The following is a 26,320-nucleotide window of genomic DNA, read 5'->3' as shown; positions in this document are numbered from 1 at the left end:
GCTCCCTGGCCGCCCCGGGGCTTTGTGCGCGTGGCGACCGCGGCTCCCGGGCGCAGGCCTGCAGACCCTCGGGGCTGCCGCTCGCAGCTGCAGCTTGGGCGGAGGCCGGGTCGGCCTCTCCCGGAGTGCCTGCGCCCCCCTCCCCCATTGTCCCGGCCTCGGGCCGTTTGCGGCTTCCAGGTTGACTTTTTAGGGGGTTGGCTCCTACTCTGCTAGGACTGTGCGAGCCGAGCATGCGCGCTGGCGGCGTACGTGTGCGGAGTGTAAGGGGGGAGGTGAGGTGGTGGCTTCACAATGCCGCCCCACGTGCTGCCAGATTTAAAGAGAAACGAGCCAGCAGTTTTCCCTGCTGTCCAACGCCCAGCGTATGTCATTCTCAGTCCAGGCGCTTCTTCCCCCTCCCCACGCCGTACTTAGCAACTCCTGGTCGTGGGGAGAAGCCAGAAGCTGGAAGGAGGAAATCCATCCTGGAAATAGACTAAGGGTTTGAGGGGTTAGTTAGAGCACCTTTCCGGCTTCCAAAGGGAAGAAAGGTTGTCAGAGACTGAAACAGATTGTATAACTAAGCTTATTATTAGACTGTGAGAAAGCAGGCTTGGACAAGTATTAAAAGTTCTAGATGATCAGGGGGAGCGACTTGAATGCAGACGATCTAACGATGCATACATACATACATCCAAAAGAAGAGGGAGAAAAACAGCGGAAGACGAACACGTTTATTGCATTTTGAATTTGCAAATACAGTTCACTTTTCTATGATTTTGAGGTTTCTTAAGGTATTAAGACAGTAATTCATGAGATAAAAACTTTAGAAAGTCCAAAAGAAGTTAATACTAAGAAAATGTGATTTAAAGTTTGACCAATAATAGGGCTAACATCAGGATTATTTAGAAACTACCTTCTGCCTAATTTAATGAAACAATATCTAGATTTTGATGGTTACTTGGGTTCCATTTTGCACTTTTTCTTTTTGTCAACGCAGGAGGGGAAGGCCCTCTATGAGGTGGATTGATTCAGTGACTGGGATAATTGGGATGGGAGTGTCAGAGACCGTGCGATTGACACAGGACAGAGCAGAGTTTAGGGCTGTTGTACTAAACAGTTGTTTAGGTCGCTATGAGTCGCAAGCGACTCGACGGCACATAACAACAACAACAACAACAACAATCTCGAGTAATGTTAAAACATTTCCAAAAGCTCCTTTATTATAGGTAGGTTTCTGATAGGCCATTAATTGTGCTTTAAAATACAGAATGATTTGTCTGTTCCAAGCCTCAAATATAAAATCAGGTTAACTTGCCTTCTTAATCTGAAATACTAGAAATATTCTTAAAATTTTGAAGGACATTAACATGCTTGAAATCTTCCAGAATAGGCTAAAGCAGTTTAGTTTTTTAAGTGAAATGTAAAAATAACAAGCTTCTTGAAAAGAGCTGATAACTACCAAAAAATGCTCTTGTATTTTAGCAGTGTATTGTTTGAGCTTTGTGGTTCCTTAATTAAATGCTATCTGAAAACAGAACATTTGAGACATTTAGTAATACTTTTGAAAACTTTGAAATGTATTGTGTAGACAGGCAAACTTGTAAACCAGTCTAGTTGCTAGCTAGCTTTTTACAAGCTCAGAACAGTGGCCAACCATGGCAGTGTTTATTGAACCCCTAGATATTACTTTATTGCTTGTGTATGGAGAATTTAGTGTGTGTGTTTTATTTTGTTTTTGTATATAGGGTCGCTATGAGTCGGAGCCGACTTGATGGCACCTAACAGCAACAGCAGCAACAGCAACAACTGTACTGAACCTGGACGCTATCAGAGTTGTGTAAAATGGTTCTTGGCTTTGCAAGGTTTTTCAACCTTGGCACTACTGACATTTTGGACCAGATACCTATTTGTATGAGGGCTGGACTTTTCATTATAAGAATATTTAGCAGCAATCGTGGCCTCTACCCACTAGATGCCAGTAGTAGAACACCCCTCCCCACTTCTCCCCAGCTGTGGCAACCAAAAAGCTCATTGCCAAATGTCCCTTGAGGAATAAAAGCATTCCTGGTTGAGAACCTTGAATTAAGTAAGGGTCTTAATGAAAACCATTTAACTACTGTGAAATTTAGAACAAGTAAGAGGTTCTTGAAATTAGATGATGTTGTTATGTGCCGTCGAGTCGTCTTCCGACTCAAAGTGACCCTATGCACAACAGCCCTAAACCCTGCTCTATCCTGCGCCAACCGGTTGTCTTTTTCTTTGTGGTAATTTTAATTTATTTATTTTACTTAAAATTGAATAGTAATTAAACTCTTGCAGTGTATTTTGCTAAATAAAAAAAAAATCCTGTGTATCTCAAGAAAGACATTTAAAGAGTTTCTAAAAGTGCAGAGTACAAAAAGGTTTTGCAATTTATACATGGCCTTTCTACAGCCCTGACCTCAAGTTTTCATGGAGGCAACTATCATTGATAATTTTTTGTGTCCTTTCAGAGGGATTTTGGTAGGTATGTATGGATGGATGGATAAGCTAACGTTTAGAGAGGATAACATGTACCAGATGCTGAACAGAGCATTTTACGTATATTCTGTCATTTAATTTTCATATTTAGGAAGGAGAGATTAAATAACTTTAAATTTACTCAGAATCAGTGTTGGCTGAATTTAAATTCGGGACCTCCTGATTTTAGAAAGTCTTGTTCTAAGTGAGATTTTTAAGGCAGTTAGTCATGCAAAGTACATTTAGCTATTGTCAGCATAAGGCTGTCATTCTGGAGAAAGAAGGAAAATGCCGTTGAATTTAATACGTTAAAGGTAGTGCTAAGCTTTTTGGTGTTGGCAGAAAAATTAGACCAATTGAATGACACTTTTCTCCTGCCCCTAACTTCATTACATATGATAAGGATTTATGGAATAAGGAGAGTTGGTTTTGGTTAAAAATATCAATTGCGTTTAATATCCAGAATGTAGATTTTTTGAGTTATACTTTGATAGGCATCTGTCACTCTATAGAGTGGAAGAATTCCCTTCTGCAATGTGATGATTGAGGTTTTTTTACATCATAGAAATTCTGATTGCACGTTTTAAAGTAATCCGGAAAATTCCAAAGTCTGTGGTCCCGTTGCAACCCTTGTAAGCAATTTAATTGTAATGAGTTCGCTATGTTATTCTCACACTTAATGGGCAATAGAATCACTTTATAGCCTTCCTTCAGCTCAGTTTGCATGTTTTGATGGGATCCAGTAATCTAATTTTCACAGCATCTTTTTGGGTGTTGGTGAAACTTTTGATCCTGAGCTACATTTTAAGGTTCCGTTAACTTTGCATGGGTTTTTGGTTGTTGTTGGAGGACCATGTTCAGGTTATCCCACTTTCTACTTTTGTCATTTTAGCAGCTCCGATGTTGATAGCGTATTCAGCATTTTCTTCAAAGGAAGAGTTACAAAGATTGAGTACATATTGATCATTTTCCACTTTGTCCAGATATGTTTTGGAGAACGTGCAGCCAGAGTGCTCCTTAGAGTTAAGGATGATGAGGCTTTGTGTCACGTACTTTGGTTTCGTGTCACTTACTTTGGGCATATTGTTAGGAGGGGCTATTGCTTGGAGAGCAACATACTTGGAAAGGTGAATGAATCCTCAAAGAGATTGATTCACACAATGCCTGTCGTAATAGGCTTGAGTGTGTCAGAGGTGATGAGAATGACACAGGCAGGATAGGACAGGGTTCAGCTCTGTTGTTCATAGGATCTTTGTGAGCTGTACTTGATTTGATGGTACCAAACAACAACATTGACCGTTCTGTATTGATACCGTGACATAGAATCTCATTAACAATTTTAAATCCAGTGGGAATAGGAAAATTAATTACTGACTCAGGGACATCAGAGTATTGGAAGATTCTCAGTGATTAATATTTTATTAAGAGTTAGAGCCATGTATTTGGAAATGAAAGAAAGTCTAAAAGTAAATTTGCTTTGCATCAGACAGACAGCTCATTATTTAACAGAACTTTTGCATACAGCATTCACTAGAAACAGTACAGCTATTACGTATTCTACTGTTGTCAAAAAAAGAATAAACAAACATTGGTGATTCAGGTTACCAGATGATCTAGTTATTGAACGTGCATCAAGATAGTGTTCATCTGATAAGTTGTGTTAAAGAATCCAAAAATGTCTTAATTAGTGAATAAGTTAATTTTCTTAATTTAAGGAATAGAATAATCTTTGGCTTAGACATTATCTGTAATCTAGTTGACCTTTTTATAGTACAGTGAAACTTAATTTTTTATGAACATTAACATTCTGTAAATAAAATACTTGACAACGAAGCATTTTCTCCATTACTCTTTTGTGATGAATATGACCTCAGTTTCTGAATATATTAAACTAGTGAGGTGTAAAGTCTGCTATTCTTAGATATTTGGCTATTGATATATTAATAAACTTTCATTTTTGTATTACCAAAATATGTACCTCTACTGTGTGGCTTACTAAAGATTTTTTAATATATGTGTATTTATGTCTCTGTATATAAGTATGTGATATTTCCACTTGTAGTTGTGAATGTAGATAATCTTGATTACTAATAGAACTCATTGACTTCGAGTGAAAACTGACTCATAGCTGACTGTCTTAGTGGGTTTTCAGAGGCAGTAAATTGCACTAGAGGAGATTGCTCATTTTTGTCCCTAGAGGTGGCTGGGGTATTCGAACTGTCAGAGAGGTGCAGCTCATTATGGACCACACTACCAGAGCTCCATTATAAATAGTGTGGTAGCTAATGTGGAAAAATCTGTTAGTCCAGTGGAAAAAAACTTACTGTTGAGTCAGTTCCAATTCATAGTAACTTTAGCACAGAGTAGAACTGCCCAAGATTCCCAGGTCTATAAACCATTTATGGAAGCAGAGTGTCACATATTTTTCCATCGTGGGTTTGAATAGCTGACAATTCAGTTAATCTAGTGGGCATTCATGATACTGGTTTTAACTTGTCAGTGTTTGGTTTGATTACACTATTAGATGAATTTCAATCCTTAGATTATTTGGTCTTGAGTAGTTCAGTGGAAAAAAATTCTATGAGGGGCTATGCTAATTTAAGGACTCTGGTGGCTTAGTGGTAAAAAGCTGTGCTGCATTCTTGAAGGCATGTAGTTCAAATCCACGAGCTAGTACTCAGGCCAAGGATGGAAAGTTTCCTTTTCTGTGATTAACTGCTTCTGAAAACCTGGTGGGTCAGCAGTTGGTCTGTTGCAACTCTGTGGCACACAACAACATCACTATTGTGATGCTAGTTTGTGTGTGTGTGCGCGCGCGCGCGTGTGTGTGTGTACTGCCAAATCGGATCTGACTGGTACAGGAGGAGATTGTTCCTCCTTCTCCAGCAGAACACCTGGTGGATTCGAACCACACATCTCTGGGATTGCAGTACAGCTTCTTGCCACTAGGCCACCAGAGCTGCCCTTGCGATGCTAATTTATGTCAAAGTATAGAATGGACAAATTTCTTGCAACAAGTAATGTAAAATATTAAATATTTTGTTTTAATGGGCTTTGGTTCAGTTTAACAAAACCACATCTGTTGCTGTTGAGTCTATTCAGAATCATAGTGGACTTGAGGACAGAGTAGAACTTTCTCATGGGCTTTCTAAGGTGTTAATGGAATCTGATTGATAAAGCTTCTCTCCTGTGGACTGGTTGGTGGATTTGAACAACCAACATTTGCTTAGCATCTTAGTTCTTATCCATTGTACCACCAGGCTTGTGTAGATCCATTTATAATTTACTTTTTAATTATTAAGCCCCCCTTCTAGAATTTATAACGGTAATGATAAGTAACTGCCAAGGGTGATCTTAGTGTCTTTTTTTTTTTTTAATAAGCAGAATTTTATTTTCTCTATTGTCAAGGCTAGATTTAAGACATCAGCATCTTCTGAGTTTCTACTTCTGCATGGTCTTCACATGGCTTGGCATTGTTATTCTCACTTCTGTTCTTGCTAGCTTACTTGGTTAATCTTTCTCTTTTATCAGTTCTTAGGAAATAAAATTGAAAACAAAACAGATCTGATCCTTGCTCTATCCTGTGCCATTTTCATGATCTCTGCTTGCTCAAGCTCATGGTTAGAGTCACTGTGTCAGTCCATCCTGTTGAGGGAGTGCAAATGAGAAAAAGAAAACATTTTCCTAATTTTGGTAATTGCCATTCTTGGTAGGAACAATGAACAAATGACTCAAAAAGGAAAGAATGAAGTGTATTTTCAAGAAATAAGAAATTTTCAAAAAAAGGTTAAAATACAACATTTTAAATTTTTTCTTTTGGTGCGGAATAGTCTCATTGAAGTTAATCAGAAATTGTAATTTGTGCTGTTGGTATTTACAGATGGCGAGCCCAAGACCACTAGAAAAATAACTTACCTTTTTATAAAGTTCTAGAAAATTTATGAAAATATGATTTTTGTAAGTGAAAGCATTTCACCTTTTATTTGCTATGTTTCAAATAACTTAAATTGACTCCTGCATTTTTTATGCCTTTTCTTGCATTTTTGTCCATAAAGTCAAAGTAAAACCAATAGCAAAACAAAAGTTGCTATTAAGTTAGACTAGAACAGTGCCCCACGAGTTTTTAGTGGTTGGGTTGGGTTTTTTAAAATGTAAATCACTGGGCTGTTCTTCTGAGGTACCTGGGATTATTGAAATCTTCAGCCTTTTAATTATAACTGATAACTTTGTTATCGAGCCTATTTAAACTTTTACCAGATAGCTGTTTTTATTTTAATCTTTTAAAATGAACATTAGTTTTTAAGGAACAATTCATCAAATAGGAATTTGTTTTAAATGTCTTTTATGTGAAGAAACACTTTTAATTTGCTTTGAGTGTGCTTTCTTAAATTGCATTATGACCTTTTTGCCTTTATCTAAAATGTACCTTTTAGAGTTTCTGTTTCAGTGCAAAGAGTTCTTAGAGATGCTACCAAAAGCATGATCTCAGAAGGAAATGGATAAATGTGATTTAATCAAAATGAAAAACTTTCTTTTATTAAAGACCTTGTTAACAGAATCAAAAAACGAGCTATAAACTGGAAGAAAATGTCTGCAAACCATGTGTCGTGAGGAAGGATTTTATCTAGAATACATCAAAAATGCTGAAGCTATAGCGTAAAAAGCTAGCTAGTGCAATTAGAAAGTGGATAAAAGATGTAGATAGACATTTTCCTGAAGAGGACATACAGATAGAAATAAGCAGATGAAAAGATGTTCACTATCATGAGATACTGTCAGATCCCCTAGTGTTGACCCCTGACTCATGGCAAGCCTGTATTGCCCATTGGCTGCTCCTCATGGTAACAAGGCTCCTAAAAGAACAAGCGTTGCCAGGTCCTGGGACATCTTCATGATCCTTAGCATGTTTATGTCTGTTTTGACTGTTGGAATCATCTCGTTAAAGGTTTCTCTTGCCTTCTAACTTTACTAACATATGCTTTTTTTTTTACCCCATAATGATCAAAGTAACATCTCTGTTTTTTAAAACTGTAAAGTGATCTTTTGCAGCATATTTTTCCAATGTAGTATGTCCTTTTATTGACTGCTGCTTCCATAGATTTTGGTTGGTGATCCAAGGAGTACAAACTTATTGAGAACTACTGTTTTTCTCTTCTTATCATGATGTTCTTATAGGCCAAGATGTGCGTATTTTATGTTTTTTTGGGCATAAAGTATAGTTCTTGTTGTCTTAGGTTTATTTTTTTCCCCCTCAGTATGCAAGCTTGTGTCATTTGCATACTATAAGATTCTGATGGCTCTTCCTCAGCTGTGATGCTGCATTATTTTTCATGTACTTGGGATCCAATTATTTGTTCACCTTATAAAACTCGTATGCAAAGTTTCATAATACCTTTATTAGCAATGTTATTTTGTACTGGCAGAGTTTAATCATAGCTAACTCTCCAGCTGGTTTTCAGAGGTAGTAATTTGCACGGAGATTGCCTGTCTTCTGTGGAGCAGCTAGTGGATTCAAACCCTGTACCTTTGGGTTGGTAAAGCATCTCCTTAGCACTAAACCACTAGAACTCTTTACTTCCTGACTTAAATGCTCTTCAGCAGGGCTATTAATAAGACTAAAATGTTCATCAGGTTTATGGGCAATCTATCTCAATGATTGACAGTTGACAATGATAGGAACAAATTGGATACACAAAACAACTGGAGTGATTTCAAGGGAATCATGCTAAGTGAAAAAGGCAAATTTCAAAAGGGTATATAAACTCCATTTATATAATATATCTGAAGTGATAGAATAATAGAGATGGGGTGTAGATTGTTGGTTTCTGGGATCAGGGGTAAGGAGAGCTGTGTGTTTTTGTAAAGTGGTGATGGAATAGTTTATATTTTGATTGTGGTTCACAAATTTACAGGTAACAGTGTATGGGCTCTGTATGTACACAAATGAATGAGGAAACTGGGATAATTTATGACATGCACAGTCATTGTGGAATGTTAGCAATGTCTGTTTCCTGGGAACGACACACTGTAGTTGGATAGCAGTAGCAGTGGGGAAAACAGATCTAAAGGTTTAGGAGACCTCTTGGCACTAGTTTTAGGTTAAGGTTCCCCCCCGTTGTCTTGTGTGAATGTGTATTTTAAAAATAAAAAGTTTAAAAGGGGGGGGATGGGGAGATTGTATACCAATGAAGGATTTTTTTTTTCTTTTTTTCAAAGAGAAGAGTGAACCTGGAGGGAAGGGGTGGGCAGGGAGAAAAGTAGAACAATGAATGAATGGAAATCCAAAATCTCTGTAAATGTTCATTAAAATTAATAAAATAAAACAAAAAAAGTTGAAAAAGTCTCCTGTAGACAAAGCATTTCTATTAAACTTTTCAAAGTGGAGGAATATATTGGACTTAATTAAATGATAGTTAAAACATAGCACCATAGTTGGCTTTAGTAAAGTTTTTGGAATAAGAGGTTGAAGTAGAACTTTACTTTGAGATAGAAATTCTGCTGTAATTTCAAATGATGCTTTTGTTTCAGTTTCTTAGATTGTTATTTGGAAAGTGGAAGAAAAGATGAGTTTAAAAGATAATTTATTAGGGAGCTCTGGTGGCCTAGTGGCAAGAAGCTGCACTGTAATCCCAGAGGGACATGGTTCACATCCACCAGATGCTCTGCTGGAGGAGGAGGGGGAATCTTGTACTGTACCAGTTAGATCTGATTTGACATTACACCCACACAAAATAATAAAATAAAAAATTTAAAAAAAGATAATCTATTGAGCCTTTATATGTAGTTGCATAAGCTCCGCTGGTGCCAAGGTTAAGGAATTTGGCTGCTAACAAGAAGACAGTTATTTGAACTGAACCAGCTGTTCTGTAGGAGAAGTGTGCTTCCAAAGAGATTTTCAGTCCTGGAAGCTTTTACGGCAGTTAGTGTTCTTTTGTCCTAAAGAGTCCCTATGGTTCATAACTCACTTGATGACATTGGCTTTGGAATGTGTAGTAGTTCTGAGAAATGTTGGGTGGATGCAAAGATCTAGGTATCCCTCCCTTTAAAAGGAGCTCTTGTGGTGTAGTTAGGAGTTTCACTGCCATTCAAAGGCTCACGTGTTTGAATCCACTATCCACACTGCAGGAGAAAGATGAGCAGTCAGTCTCCTGTGAGATCACAGCCTCTGCACATTTGCTGAAAGGTCAGCTGTGAGTCCCTTCCCAACTTCACAGTACATAACAACATCCCTACCTTTAGGCGCCACATGCAGTGGAGGTTGATGGGTATTTAAGCAAACTCATATACATTTATACAACCATATCAAGGAACAAAGTAGTACTGAGGAGGGAGTGATTAATTACGAGGGAGTGCAAGGAGATCAGGGAAAGCGTCATAAGAAAAAGGAGGGCTATATTTAGAAGCTAAATTCTCTTAAGAATGTTCAGTTAATATACCTGAAATATTTTTTGCTTTTGTCAGAGAAAATTAATTAGATTTAATTTCCAAAATTGACAGTTAAAGTAATGTGTTTCTGAAAGACAACTAACCCTGTTGAAGGTATAAATGGTAAATTTCCAAGAAATTTACAAGCCTTAAAGATAGCAACAATTTGTAATTAAAAAATTGAAGGGCATGAATCTGCTCTCCTCATGGGTGTGTAAACATGAAGGAAGGTGGCAAAAGGAAACTTCCATCATTGAATGCCTGTTATGTGTTCTTTGTTATCCTAGGACTTTGTGTGCATACTTGCATTCAGTTCTCCCAGAAAACTTTTGAGGTAAGGAAAGTTAAGGTTTAAAGAAACTATTAATTTCCCTAAGATAAAGCAAAGAAAATTAATTTTGATTTATCTATTGAATAAAGGCTGACAGATACCTGAACCTTTTATCAGGGTAGTTTCTTTAACATTTTTGAGTTCTTAGTTAGCCTCTTAGTAAGAGTAGTAAACCGGAGAAACATACATATATTTTTGGTATTATTTTAGAGGACTTGGAGGCTAGGATTTTGAAGCTCTGTCTCACATACTTTAGGCACGTGGACAAGAGGGACTGGTATGTGGAGAAGGACATCATGCTTGGAAGGATGGAGGGACAGCACAGGAGAGGAAATCCAGGAATGAGATGAATTTAAATTGATACAATAACTGGGGTATTGGGGGTAGGTGTATATTGGAGTCCATGAGACTGGCTCAAGACAGGATAGGCTTCAGAGCTGTTTTACATAGGGTCTCTATGAGTTGCAGACGACTCAGTGGCACATAACAGCAGCATATCCAGTGTCTATCTAGTAAATTTGATGCCTATTTTGTGTGCTGTTAGGATAAAAAAAAGAGGAAATGAATAAAATAACTTTCTATATTCTGGGAACTTGTGCTCTATAAAATAAGCTACTTTGTGGTGCTATGTAGAGAAAGTCGAGGAAAGCCCATTTCTGCCTGTCTGATTGAGGGTTATGAGAAGGAGCTAATGGTACTTAGCCCTGCATTTATGACTGAGGGAAGAGACAAACAGGACAGGAAATGTGGTTGAAATATATAGTGAACTGAACTAATGGGAAAATAATATTTGTAAAGCGTGAATACTAAAAATTTAAGAAATTAAAAAATACTGAATTGAAAGATCCAATTTCAGGATGGAGCATAACTGGTATAAGAGATCACTTTTTAAAATTTACAACGCATTGTGGATGGATTTAAAATTTCCAACCCATTGTGGATGGATATTTTGAAAACCCGTGAAAATGAACAGTTAGAAAAATGAAATAAACAAGTCCACATTTTGTGATAATCAGATGTACAGTAATTAACAAATTACTGTGCAAGTGTGTAACTTAATGATTGCTGTGTGTGGGCCAGTAATACTTTGGATTGGTACCAGTTTATGAATCTCAGTTTGACTAACACTGCATTATGAGGATGAAATTATACTCAGACTACAAGCTTCTGTTGCGGACAGTGGTATTTATTTTTGACTATTCACTAATCAATCAGTTGGCTAAAGGTGATACTAAGACAGCATGCGTAGTTGGGTTCCAAAGACCAGGTGGTGACTTGAAAATCTGCATGTGGTCAATTTAAGAAAGCAAATGGTTTGCAGACACCAGGGGTCATTTCATAGGGGCCAGTGGCTGCCTCCGCTGTTGCCACTGTCTGGTTTGTCTCTGCACCTTTCTGACTCTGTTCTGACAGGCAGCTATTTGTGTTGTTTCACTCCACAGGCAGAGCTGATAGGGCAGGATATGCAACCAGAAGGGACACTCCCCTACCTAACAAGAGAGTCCGTTCTTAACACAAGTGCTCTCACTTGGGAATATTGCCTGCTAGTCCCACGGGCTCCAAGAAGCTAAAAAACAGGTTAGGTGGAGGGGTGACTCTCTAGGTCTTCAGAGAGGTGACTGACTGAATGACTGCTCTGCCTCATCTCCCTTCTCATATTTAAGTCTTAATCTGCAGCTCAGCCTAGGGTTAGGAGCCTAGTCTGAGGAGCCTACTCTGGTTCCTATCCTTCCCTCCCCCCCTTGGGTTCCTTTTTGAATTTGATTCACATTCAAGAATGGAATGAGAGGTGGAATGTTGAGGGATCAAGAACTTTGGATTCAAGGGATAGGTACGTAGGTACTCTCTCTCCCCCAAACACACAGACCCCCTTCCACTGCTGACTTTAAGGTGATTTAAGATTTGTTTTGTTATTACAAGTATTGCTGTAAATGTAAATTGCCAGGCAACAAGATTGCTAGTAAGTGAGGAGTAGGTGTATTTATTAACTGGGTTAGAAATAATACTAAAATTTTCCCCCTATCCCTGATGTGTTAGACTCATGTGAATGAAGTCATTTAAGGTATAACTTTTTTTTTAAAATCCGCTCACAAAAAAGTCAGCATTTAACTCCTTCCTGACAGGCCTAGGTCTAAGTACTGGAGTATATAAAATCTCAGTAAAGAGATGTCATGAAATACCCTGGTTTCGGGTTCTGTTATGCAATGTATGCTTTTAGAAAACAAACGCTGGTTGATAATTACAGTATGGATACTTTACCATAATAGTATAGACATTCTTTTTCCATATTTTCCTCTGTTTACTAGTGTAAAGTTGGACGATCTGCAGTGACTTAGCAAAGATTTTGTTTTTCCCTTAAATCAGTTTAATAGCCAGCTTAATTCTTCAACTGTGACTGTACTATTTTTTTTAAAAAAAACTTTCTGAGTGAAAAACAATGTATGTAAACTTTGTAAACAAGCCCAGCATAAAATAAAATAAAAAAATTTAAAAACCCTTCTGGTATTTTATGAAATTACTGTAACAATAGCCACAGCAAGGGTCTTGGGAGATTTAATGTCAGCTGAATCCGGACTCTGCCTTCTGGGGGCACAGCAGGTTTGAGGGCTCAGGGCACTTGTGGTGTGGTATTCTTTTGGCCCCACGGGGGGGGGGGTTGGCAGAGTGGACTTGCCAGATGAACTGGGGGTCTGGGGAAAGGAGTTTGCCAGCATTTGGGCTTGGTAAGACACGTCTTTCATTGCTTTTGTTCAGTCATTCCTCTAGGTTGTATAGCCCTGGTGTACAAGTTGCTGTACAGTTGTAACTTGTGGTTGCGTGAGGCTGAACACTGTGACGGTGATGTGTCACATGCGTTAATGGTTGGTTACCCAATGCGGACTGACAGTGTGGTGAAGCTCCCTGATTAAAACAAGCTTGGAAGGAGGAGTGGCATCCACTTCCGGAATAGCTTGCCTCCAGAAACCCTTTGAACCTGGAGAGAGGATGAAAGACACCCAAGCGTCAAGGACTCTCCTTCATAGGGTCGCTATGAGTTGCCTGCAACTCGATGGCACTTAACAACAAACAACAGCAACAACAAACAATAACTGTAACAACTAAAGATTTTGAAAGCTTATTTTCTTTTATGTTTCCAAAGTTTCTCTTTGCTTCCCTGTGTTATCCTTCCTGTCTAGATGGCTGACTGCCTTTTCCAGAAGAGGAAACTCGTATTAGCTTATTCATAATGACACAATTCAGACAACTGGACTTCATAAATATCTCAACGTTTTCTTTTGTAGTGTTTAAATTAGGTCCTTGTAGGGAATATAGAAACTAGTATTGATGATGTTTTGACTTTGTCACCCTATAGAGGGTAAGTCAAAAGTATTTGTCTGGTAACCTAAATTAAGATAATCTAGAGGAAAAGTAACATGAATGTGTATTTTTTAAAACTTATTTATTTTTTAATATTTTATTATTTTGTGTGTGTACCGTCAAATCAGATCAGACTGGTACAGGAGGAGATTGTCCCTCCTTCTCCAGCAGAGCATCTGGTGGATTCAAACCATGCACCTCTGGGATTGCAGTGCAGCTGCTTCCCACTGTCATCAGAGCTCGCCAACATGTATATTTTAAAATAATTACAAATGAACATTTTTTTCAGAATATTAGAAACGCAGGTGGTTTTAGATAGTTTTCCACCTAGGAACATTTGAACATATTTTTCCACTACATTTTACTTTTTGTATAAATAGAAATTCTGAAAGAAGAGACTTCAGTGTTAGAGAATCTTAATAAACCATATTGGCTTTTTAAAATTTTATTATTTTTTGTGTGTGTACCGTTAAATAGGACTTTTCAGGTACAGGAGGAGATTGTCCTCCTGCTTCAGCAAAGCATCTGGTGGATTCGAACCATGCACCTCTGTAAAATTCCTTTTACCCAGTTCTCTTTAAGGAGCATAATGCCAGGTTTAAGACATCGCTTTCTCAAATTTACTTAGTAAGAAAATGCTGGAACCAGATTCACACTTGGGCAATGTTACTTCCAAGGCTTTTTTTTTTTTAATGATTTTATTATTTGCTAAACTCAGGTGTACGATTTTAGAAATGTTCCTGTTCATGGGTGCACTTGATTTTTTGAGTTTTTCTATTTCTTACCTGGGCTTTAGGTTTGTAAAACTAAAGCAGAGCAGCATATTTGTCTATTGCCAGAATTATTACATAGGATGATATTCTTGAGGCCTTCATTACTTTTTTTTTTTTACTCTAGGTAAGTAGAATTTTTCTAAAATAAATTTTTATTGTGATTTTAATGGAAGTTTATAGAAAACTTGAATTTTCACTCATTCATTGTTGCATATTTTTCTCCCTAGATTTTTTTTTTAATCTATCAGTACACAGGTTTATATTATAATTAGACATCTAGACTTTTGATTCGGAGCTTTTTTTTTTTAAAATTAATTTTAATGAAAATTTACAGAGGCTTTGGATTTCCATTCATTCATTGTTGCACTTTTCTCCCTGCCCACCCCTCCCTCCCATTTCGAGCATTTTGTGGTATGGTAGTTTCTCTAGGGAAACTACTGTATTTTCAGTGTTGTCTTTAGCTGTTTCAACATCTCTCCCTTAGGATTGTACCTACGCTGCTGTTTCTGCCCTTAGCATTTGCTTCCTAGAACTGAGTGGGGGTGGGAGAATACCCATCCAGTTTGACTGATCTTGACCTTTCTTACATACGCAGTAGTGTGTTACTACCATCAGTGGCCAAAACATACAGTATGATGGTTAGGGAAGCATTACCACAATGATAATTGTTTAAGAAAAAAATGCTTAATTTTGGAATAATTTTAGACTTACACAAAGATTATGATGGCAGTACAGAATTCTACATACAATGCACCCACTTTCTCCTAGTAACAGTATAGTACATTTGTCATAGTTAATGAACCAATATTGGTACATAAGTGTTAACTAAAAGTCCATACTTTATTTTCATTTTGTCCCCTTTTCCAGTGTAGGACTTAATTTTAAGTTTTTTGTTGTTTAGATTGGCCAATTTAATTTTATTCATTTGGGCAGTTTTCTTTCTGATTCCCAAACATTTAATTTCTCTCTCTTTTTTTAAAATTTATAGTAATCTTTTTCTTCATCAACCCCTTGTCTGGTTTTCTTGCTTTTTCTCCACTTATTTTTGCTGACTGATCTGTTACTTCCATTCTTCTTATAGGTTTGGGCTTATCTTTTTCATTGTTGTTGAGACTTGTAGCTGGCCCTACTCTGGGTTTCATGGGAGGAGATTGCTCATCTTTCTCCCACATAACTTGATGCAGAGAGACTTGGCCTTTGAGTTAGCAGTGCAGCTCTCTGTGGGCTCTGACATGAGAGCTCTTCAGGTTTAGACTTGGTGTGCCCTTTCTTTAATTCCTAAAATTGTTGAGTTAGTCTGTTTATTTGAAATACTTATTTTCATGCAGATATTTATTGCTGAAAGTTTCTCTTTATATGCTTTTTATTTCTTCTAAGTTTTTGTGTATTACTCTTCTTTCTAGCTATTCTGACCAATAGATGCAAAGTGGTATATTGAAGTCTCCAAATATGTACTCAATAAACCACACTATTAATAATCATTAAATATTAGTGCTTCACATCTGTCAGTTTACTTCATATAGTTAGGTGTTGCAATGTTGAGTGCATATATAATAGTTATTTCTCTTGATAAATTGATCCTTTTATCCACTAATGTCTATTTTGTCATTTCTAAAAGATTTTATTAAAGTGTACTTTGATACTAAGATTGTCATTTCAGTTCTCTCTTGACTGTTAATTTGCATGAAATACTTTTGTCCAGTCTTTCACTTTGAGCGTATTTTGTATTCTAGAGGCTAAAGTGTGTCTCATCTAGAGAGAATATAGTTGTACCATGTTTTAAACATCCATTCTGCCAGCCTCTACCTTCTGAATAGACTATATAGTCCATTAATGTTCACTATTATTGTTGTGTGTTATAAATTGGAGCTGACTCATAGCTGACCTTCTCGTGGGTTTTCAAGAGGCAGTAAATTGCACAGGAGGAAATGATCCTTTTTTTGCTTGTGGAGCATTTAGCTGGTGGATTTGAACCATATGCTTTTGGGATTACAGCACAATTGCTTATCACTGGGCCATCTGAATTCTCTATAAATGTTCACTATAATTACAAATAAATGTGTCTCAATAAAAACTCTTTATTTTTATCCTTTACCACTACTTGCTGTGTGTGTGTGTGTGTGTGTTTTATTGTTGTTAGGTGTCACCAAGTCAATTAGTAAAGCAACCCTATTATGAACAACAGGTCTGGAACCTGTCCTATCCCATGCCATCCTTACACTTCCTAACACCTAAGAGCCCATTGCAGCAGTCACCCTGTAAGTCTACCTAGTTGAGGGTTGTCTTCTCTTTTGCCAACCCTCTGCCTTTCTGAGCATCTAGTCCCTTTCCAAGAAATAGCCCCTCCTAGCAAAATGCCCAGAATACATGAGGCAAAGCCTCATCATCTTTTCCTACAAAGAACACTTTGGCTACACCTTCTCCAGGACATAATTTGTTTATTCTTGGCAGACCATGGGATGGATGTTCAGTACTCTTCTCCAACACCATACCTCAAAGGCATCAATTCTTCTTCTGTTATCCGTATTTATTGTTCAGCTCTCAGATGCATAGCAAGTGATTGGAAAGACAATGGTCTGAATCAGATGCACCTTACTCCTCAAACTGACACCATTACTTAATTTGGAGAGGTCCATAACTGCAGACATTCCCAATGCTATATGGCTCCTGATTTTCTGAACGACTAAGGGTGCTAATTGTGAATACAAGTAGGATGAAGTTGTTGACTGCTTCAGTCTTTTCTCCATCTCTCATGATAGTGGTGTCTTATTTGTCTAGTGGTAAGAATCTGTTTTCTTGACATTGAGATGTAATCCATATTGAAGGCTGTATTTTTTGATCTTCTCCAACAAGTGCTTCACGTTCTCCTCACTTTTATCAAGCAAGATTGTATCATCTAAGAACACAGGTTATTGATCAATCTTTCTTTGATTCTGATGCCATATTCCTCTTCATAGTCCAGCTTCTCAAATAATGTGCTCAGCATACAGATTGAACAGATGCAGAGAGAGAATATAACCCTTATGTACTCCCTTCTTAATTTTAAACCATGAAGTGTCAGTAGCTTTGGTAGCCTAGTGGCAAGAAACTGCACTGCAATCATGAAGGCATGTAGTTTGAGGCCCCACAGGAGAAAGATGAGTAATCCTCTCCTATGTGATTAACTGCCTCTGAAAACCCATCAGAGGGTCTGCTTGGGTCTGTACTAACTCAACAGTACACAAGAAGAAGTGTTCCCATGTTCTGTCTGCACAACAGCCTCCTGGTCCAAGTATAGGTTTCACATGAGCACAATTAAGTGCTCTGGGATTTACATTCTTTTTAATAGTAGCCTTAACTTGTATGATCCCCCAGTAAGGTGCCTTTACATAGTCATACAATGTAAATAGACATTCTAGTATACATTCAGCCAAGATCCATTTGACATCAGCAGTGATATCCCTGATGCCATGACTTCTAAATTCTGCTTGAACTTCTGGCAATTTGTTATCTATGTACTGTTCTAGCTGTTTTTAATGCTCTTCGGCAGTATTTTGCTTGTGAATGATATCAGTGATATTGTTTGATAGTTTCTACATTCAGTTTAATCATCTTTCTTGGGAACGGGAGCAAATATGGATCTCTCAGTCTGTTGACCAGACAGCTGTCCTCCAAACTTTCTGGTAGACTGGTGAGCACATCCAGGGCTGTATCCATTAGCTGAAACAACTCAGTTGCTAACCCATAAATTCCTGGGACCTTATTTTTAAAGACCTTATTTATTGAAGTTGCCTTCAATGCAGGTTACCATTTGTTCCTGCCCGTATGATACATCCTGAAATTTCCCAGTGTCAATTCTTTTGGTACAATGATTTTGTGTATGTATTCCTTCCAACTTCTTTTGATGCTTCCTAGGTCATTCATTATGTTGACCATGGCATCTTTGAATATTGGGATTTGAGCCTTAAATTTGTTTTCCAGTTCTCCCAGCTTGAGAAATGCAGAGGGGATTCTTCCCTTTTTATAGTGTTTCCAGCTCTCTGCACATTCCATTATAATACTTTGTTTTCTCTAACTGCCCTTTGAAATTTTCTGTTCAGCGCTTTTTCTTTGGCTTGTTTTCTTTTGTTATGGCTTTTTGATGCTCTAGTGCTTTATTGTAGTAAGCTATTTGGTTCTCTTTGGTTTTCCTTTTGTGTATGATTTTTAGGTATTTTCTTTTTAAAAACTTGGTGTTTTGTTTTTTTTTAACTTGGTTTTTTATAGTATCTTAGGGTAAGCTGGCATAAAAATATATCTACAAACAAAGGAGAAATAGTGGTATAAATATTCTCTGCCCTTCTCCCCCATTTGATACTGCTGTTTACATCTTTATAATTCATGTGCCCAGGAGCATACTTTTATCTTTGCATTTTATACATTTACATTTGTTACTAAAGAACATGAAGGATGAAATTTAAAATTAAAAAATTGTTTAGCCTGAATACCGTATTACTAGACATTGTACTTGTCTGTGCAATTGCTTTTATTGAGGAGCATCTGGTGGATTCGAACTGCATGGCTTTGGGATAGCAGTGTTTTTGGTGTTGGGTTTTTTTTTCCTTCCTTGTGTACCATCGAGTGGGATCTGACTGACACAATCTGAGATTGCCTCTTCTTTTCCAGCAGAGCATCCGGTAGGTTCTAACCACTTGTAGCATACAGCGCAGCTTCTTGCCTCCAGGCCACCAGAGCTCCCCGAGATCCTTCTTTTAATGTATATGACTTTGAGTTACTTTCTAGTGGTTCTCCCCCTCCCCTTTCCATTTCGGATTTTCCATTAGTATTTGTAGGGATGATCCGATACATGTGAACTTAATCAGCGTTTGTCTGGAAATGTGTAACAGTTCTTTTTTTTTTTTTTTTTAAAAAAGCTTTAGTTTATATATCATAAATAGCACTTGTTTTAATGTACAGTTCAGTGATTTTTAGTACACTTTCAGAGTTGTCTAATCATGATCACAATCTGATTTTAGAGTATTTCCATCACCTTAAAGTGAAATAATTTGCTCTTTTGCCGTCTTTCCACCTCAGCCCCAGGCCAAGTCAACCTCTGTCTATATATAACTGTGTATTTTCTACCTCTGTAATCTTTGTGACTATTTTATATACTTTTTTCACTTAATGTTTTTAACATTTTAAGATTTGTCCTATGTCTGTTGCTGCATAACCTTCTGTGTAGCTCACCATCACTAGTTTTTCTTGTCACTGTTTTTCAGCGTCATTTTTGTCTATTCTGTTGAATTGCCTTGGAACTTTTGTTGACTCGTCTGCAGACAAACCTGTTGTAAGTCTGCTTTAGTACTGTTTATTCTTATACATTGTTCTATAGTGAAACTTGTCAAAACTGGGACATGTTTTTATAGGGAACCTGACGAAGGAAAAGAAAAATGTTTTCCACTAAGTAGGATAGAAAAGTGGTGACTGTGCTTTGTCAAAGATGGAAGACTTTGGAGACCCGGAAAAGAAAGGCAGTGCTGCTGAGGTCTAACTGCTCACATGTTTTACATTGTAAAACATTTTCTTTATGTCAATATCATGATTTATTAATGATTGAGATATATGAAATCTTGAAATCATGCAGTATACTACTTTATTTTCCATCTGAAATGATTGTCTTGGCTGTTAAAGATCTTTTCAAGTTAGTTTGTGAGTATATATTTTAAAATTTTAACTGGGCTTTTAATTGGGGTTTTTTTGAATATATAGGTTAATTTGAGAATCATTATCTCAATATTTACCCTTCTTTTCCATGATTCTGGTATCTCTCTTTTTAAGGTATTTAGAGCTTTAAAAATGTCGGCAAAGTTTGTAATACAAGTATGCAGTATGTATGTTTTGTGAAATGTGTATCTTTAATTTAAAAACGATGTAAAAAACACTTTATTTTTCCATTTGTTCATTGCTTATCTGCAAGAATATGATTTTTTTGTATATTTTGTATCTTACAACTGAGTTTAATTCAGTTACTGGAATCTAGTAGCTTTTAAACAAATAGGGTTTTCTATGTACATGATTCTGTAAATAAAGATGATTTTTTATTTCTCCTTCAGTTTGTATGCTTTTTATATTTCTTGTTATATTGACTGTAACTTACCATGCAGTGTTGTTGTTGTGTACCACCAGTCAGAACTGACCGATAGCTGGCCCTCCAGTGGGTTTTTAGAGGCAGTTAATGACACAGGAGGAGATTGCCCATTCTTCTCCCGTGGAGCTATGCAGTGTTGTAAAGAAGTTACATGATTTCTTCCTAATTTTGTCTTTGGTAACGAATTTTAGTCTTTATTCTTAGACTCTTTTTTTATTTTTTTATTCTTAGACTCTTAAGGATACTAATAGGTCAGTTCTATATTTCGTTGGGAAAGGTCTTGCCCCATGTTAAAATACAGAAACTACATAAACATTTGCCTTTTTAGTATATTTTACAGGTACAGTTTGGTGACTAATAATTTATCATGTTATGCAACCATCACCCCTATATCTATTTCCAAATTTTCCTGTCTACTTTGATAAATTTTTTTGTTTCCATTAAGCATATCTCCTCATTTTTTTCTTCCTAGCTCTGGTCTAAGAAGCTTAGGTGGTATAGTCCTTTTCATGTTAAGGTGCTAACCTGAAGGTAATGACTGATGATTGAATCCACCAGCTGTTCCTTGGTAGAAATATGGACAGTCTTCTCATGTGACTTATAGCCTCTGAAAAACCACTGGAGGTTTAGCTGTCAGTCAGACCCTACTTGATGTCAGTAAGTTGGAAGGTTTGTCCCCTCCCCCATGTTATGTACTGGCAGATTGGATCCAGTTGGTACAGGAGGAGATTGCCCCTCCTTCTCTAGCAGAGCATCTGGTGGATTCGAACCATGTGCTTTTGGGATTGCTGCCCAGCATTTTGCCATTAGGCCACCAGAGCTCCCCTGGAATGTATTTTTTTAAAGCATGCCCCTTCCCTTTCCCTTCCTCTTCGCTTCCTATATATGTGTTTACTGTAGATCCATATATTTGCTTACTCTAGACATTTTCTGTAAGTGGGCTAATAACTAAACTTTTCTGATTGAGTTCACTCAGCATAAAGTTTTCAAAGTAAGTTTCAAATGTTGCAGCATATATCAAAAGTCAGTGTAGATTTATGACTGGATAATCTTTTGTATCTATCATATTTTAGCTATCTAGTCGTTTGTTGACATGTAGGTTGTTTCTACATTTTGACTTTGTAGCTCATAGTGCTACAGTGAGCATTGATACAGAAATTATGTTATTGTACTTAAGTCAACATCTGAGATAGAAGTTGGCTCTTTGTGTATTAGAAAGAAGATTCATAGTTTTCTGAGGAGAAAAAAATTGTTCTTGATTAAGTGTAGTCTTATTCTTAAGGCAGATTCTTAAGGACATTCCTACTGTTGGATCTCTGGGAACTGAAGAAATTGCTTCTTACAGGATATGATACTGGCTTAGCAGAGAAGACTGTTGAACCTGTAATTGTCATAAAGTAAAAGGAGCAGAAGACATTGGAAAAGTATTATTGAAAATGATCTCTAATTTAGGATTAAAGAATAATTGACAGGAGCTGGCTAGGTGTTTGGAAAGGCCAGAGTATTTGGGGAAATTGAGAGAGAATGGTTGCAGGGAGGGCATGGCAGAAGCCAATGAAGAGTGTTAAGTGTTAGGCTATATTAAGTTTCTAGTGGAATCGTTTTCTTTTCAGTCACAGGACTATACTAGGATCCTCAAGAATATGTTTGCTTTACCCTACATTTACTGTCATTTGGACACTTAAAATATGTGTAACCACACACTGTGAGCATTTGGCCTGTTAGTACAGTGGTGTTTACGGCCTGCTTTTCCAAGATACCATGGACTGACAGAAGGCCTTGTAGTCAGTCAGTTCCTCCCGATCTAGATTTATTTTGTAAAAATATTTTACTATATTTCTCTCTTAGTCTCTTTTTCTTATAAACCAAACCAGAACTTCATTGTATTTCTGAGGCTGTAAATAACCCTGGAGGAGCATGTCTCCCCCCAGACCCCTAGATGGATTTGAACCATCAGAGAGAGAGACTTGGCTTTTGGGTTAGCAAAATTTTTTACATATGCCACCAGAGTTCCAAAACTCACTGACCCAAGTTCCCATAGGACAGTTTACAGATACTCTTTGTGTTTATGGGTATTATCTTTTATTGTATGTATCACTCTGATATTTGTTAAAAGGTGATCTCAGGGTCAAAACTCAACTGTCCTCAAGTTGCAGCAACTAATCGCTTACATTCCAGTGGGTTTTCAGAGGCTGTAAATTACATGGTGGAAGATCACCTGTCTTTTTCTTCCATAGACCCACTAGTGGGTTCAAATTGCCACAGCAGCTCCACCCTGGTCAGCAGTGTAACTTTCTACACTAGTAGGCCCTAGATCTCCTTCGATCTTAGATTGAATTTTTAAAATATGACCCGTAGTGGTTCTTAGATGTGCATTGAAGCCTGGAACCCCTTGAAATTATATTCAGAATTGTGCACATTTTATGGGAGAATAGTACCTTTCCTTTGGGTGCTTTTTGTTTGTTTTTTAAAGTTTTTATTGTTGGAAGCAGATGGACTTTAGATTTTGCTTCTGAAAGCAGCCACATCCATGGACTGCACATAGTCTTCAAAAGTAGTTATTTGTTCTTCCAGCATATCTGTGCCAACTTTATCATCTTCAACTACACACTGTATCTGAAGCTTCGTAATACCATATCCAATGGGTACTAGCTTGGAAGAGCCCCAGACCAAGCCGTCTGCTTGAATACTTCTGACATACTCTTCCAGTTTTGTCATGTCAGTTTCATCATCCCGCGGCTTCACGTCTAGTAAAAGACTTAGCAAGTAGTGCAGGTTTTTTGGCTTTCTTTGACTCATACTGGGGGCAAGGCATTCTTCTCTTAGCTTCTTTGCCTCCTCACTTTCCTCCTCCTCCTCCTCAGATCCAAAGAGATCAATGTCATCGGCATTTTTATTGTCTGCGGCTCCACTTCCTGTGGTGGCCTCCACATTAGCAGGACTGTACTTGCCCAACACTTTCTTCACTCCTGGAAGGCTGGTCTTTGCCTTCTCATAAGACTTGATGTGATTGTACCAATGCAGGGCATGACACAGGTCCGAAGGTGGGCGGCTGGAGATGGCTTCAAACACTGCCACATCTGCTTGTGATGGCACATACTCCTTGATGTAGCTCTTGTCGGCCTGGTAATCATTGAGGACCTGGAGGCCTACAGTGGTCTTGAGGTCTCTAAAGCCCATGATGCCGGCTGTATATGGAGCTAGGTGACAGTGGAGGCAAAGAAGAGGGAAGGAAGTAAACACCAAGCACTCAAAGAGCAGAGAGAATCTCCTTTGGGTTCTTAATAGGTTTCAGTTGACTTCGAACACGTAACAACAAACAAGATTCTGAAAGAAGTCCCTGAGAGCCAGAGTGGTAGCTGAAAGGTTGGCATTTGGAAGCTACACATAGAAATCTCAAGAGAGAGGAATGGTGATGCTTCTGAGAGGTCAGTTTAGGAAACTCTATGGAGTGAGTTCTTATTAGGTGTTGTCAAGTTGAGTATAACTTACAGTGGCCCTGTGAGCAACAGATCTGAACCCTGTCCAATCTGTGCCAGCCTTATAATCTCTGACACACTTGAGCCCATTGCTACTGGGTCAGTCCACCTGGTTGAGGGTCTTCCTCTCTTGTGCTGTGCCCGCCCCCCACCTTTCCAAGCATGATGTCTTCTTCCAAGGAATAACCTCTCCTAGCAGTGTGCCCAACTTGTGAGATGAAGCTTCACCATCCTTGCCTCCAAGGAACACTCTGACAGCACCTTCTTCCAGACATATCGATTTGTTCTTTTGGTAGCCCATGGAATATTTAGTACTCTTCTCCCATATCATAGTTCAAAGGCATCAATTTTTCTTCTGTCATCTATAGTCACTGTTTAACTAAGCAGCATAGCAAGTGATTGAAAAGACCATGGTTTGAACCAAGCACACTTTAGTCTTCAAACTAACATCATTGCTCTTTAATAATTTGGAGAAGTCCCTGACTGCAGACATTCCCATTGCAATACATCTCGACTGTTGGTACCAAGTGTATATAGACCCAAGTAAGATGAAGTTGTTGAGTGTTTCAATCTTTTCTTCATTAGTTATGATTTTGATTGTTGGTCCAGTGGTGAGAATATTTGTTTTCTTGACATTGAGATACAATCCATATTGAAGACTGTAGTCTTTAGTCTTCTGTAGTACATTTGTCTGTCAAGTCCTCCACACTTTTCTCAAGCAAGTTTGTGTCATTTGCATAACAAAGGTGATTGATGAGTCATCTTAACAATCCTGAGCTACATTCTTCATAGAATAATTTGCTCAGCATACAGATTGCCTAGATATGAGAAAATATAAGCCTGACACATGCCTTATAAGCCTGACACATGCCTTTCTTAATTTAAAAACCATGTTGTGTTCCCTTGCTCTGTTTGCACAATAGCTTTTTAGTATAGGCATAGGTTTTGCATGAACACAATTAAGTGTTCTGGAATTCCCATTCTTCTCAGTGTTAGCCAATTTGTTATGATCCGCACAATCAAATGCCTTTGCATAGTCAATAAAGCATAAATAGACATTCTTCTAGTATACTTTCAGCCAGGATCCATCTGACATCAGCAGTGATATTCCTGTTGCCATGGCCTCTTCTAAATCCAGCTATAACTTGTAGCAGTCTTCTGTCTATAACGGGTCTGTTTTTGAATGATAGTATTTTGCTTGCATGTGATATTCATGATACTACATAGTTTCCACATTCTGTTGGATAACCTTTCTTGTGAATGGAAACAAATACGTCAGTCAGTCAGGAAACTGCCCTCCAGATTTCCTGCTGAGCATGTCCAGAGCTGCATCTGTCATTTGAATATTTAAATTTGTATCCCATTGATTCCTGGGGCCTTATTTTTTGCCAGTGCCTTCATTGAAGCTTGAACTTCTTCCTTTCTTACCTTTGGCTCTTGATCATATAGTACTTCCTGAAATATTTCATTGTTGGCTAGTTCTTTTTGGTACATTGATTCTGTGTATTCTCCCCATATTCTTTTGATGTTTCCTGGATCATTCAAGATTTTGCACATAGCATCTCTTAGTACTGCAGCTTGAGGCTTGAATTTACTTTTCAGTTCTTTCTGCTGGAGAAATGCTGAGGGAGTTCTTCTCTATTCCTCAATTCTCCATCTCTGCATATTCTGGTAATAATTGTTTGTTTTGTCTTAACCAGGCTGCCCTTTAAAATCTTCTATTCAACTCTGTGGAGTAATTCTTGCATACATAGTCAGCTTGATGACAGCTGACAACAAATGGTTCTGAATTGACCAATTGCTCTTCTTCTCCTGTCCTTATCCCACACCAGTGTTAATGACTATTGTTTTGGATATTCTAAACTGTACTTCAGACTAAACCAAAAGCTACATGTGCACCTAATTGATATATATTTTTTTTTATTTTGTGTTGCTGTGACATCAGTCTTCATCTGGGGAGATATGTTATATGCTTTAACCCTGAGAAAATAAACCTTGGATGTTGTGAACTTGTTACAGTATTACAGTATATTTTCAACGGGACCTTTATAGGAAAATGTAGAAATACAAATACTGTTTTTATAAGAAAAAAATTTTTATGTTGGTAATACATAATTGTGTAACCATATGGTCAGATTTTATTTTTCATACCAGCCTCTAGAAATTTGTAGTGCATTAAAGCCCTTCTTTAAAAAATTGAAGAATTGGCACTCAGAACTGAAATTGTAGGGCATTACTGTAAATATGATCAAGGAATGCAGCCTTCAGTATGGATTGTATCTCAGTATCAGGAAAACAAAGATTTTTTTTTAATTTAAATTTATTATTAATTTCAGTAAAAATTTACAGAGATTTTAGATTTCCA

At 37.6% G+C, this 26,320-nt stretch overlaps 1 protein-coding gene and 1 pseudogene across 1 annotated transcript in view; one reads left to right on the top strand and one right to left on the bottom strand.

The window, feature by feature from the left end:
- The window catches only part of UBE2G1 (ubiquitin-conjugating enzyme E2G 1), a 117,164-nt gene that overhangs the window by 1,076 nt on the left and 89,768 nt on the right, over nt 1–26,320 (top strand). The gene's annotated exons all lie outside the window — the stretch shown is intronic.
- On the bottom strand, nt 22,976–23,656 carry LOC102877629 (annotated as a pseudogene).

This window comes from Elephantulus edwardii, unplaced genomic scaffold (genome assembly GCF_000299155.1).
Source record: "Elephantulus edwardii isolate Elephantulus edwardi_28Jun2011 unplaced genomic scaffold, EleEdw1.0 scaffold00267, whole genome shotgun sequence".
Taxonomy (NCBI): Eukaryota; Metazoa; Chordata; class Mammalia; order Macroscelidea; family Macroscelididae; genus Elephantulus; species Elephantulus edwardii.
This window is presented reverse-complemented; position numbering and strand designations above follow the sequence as displayed.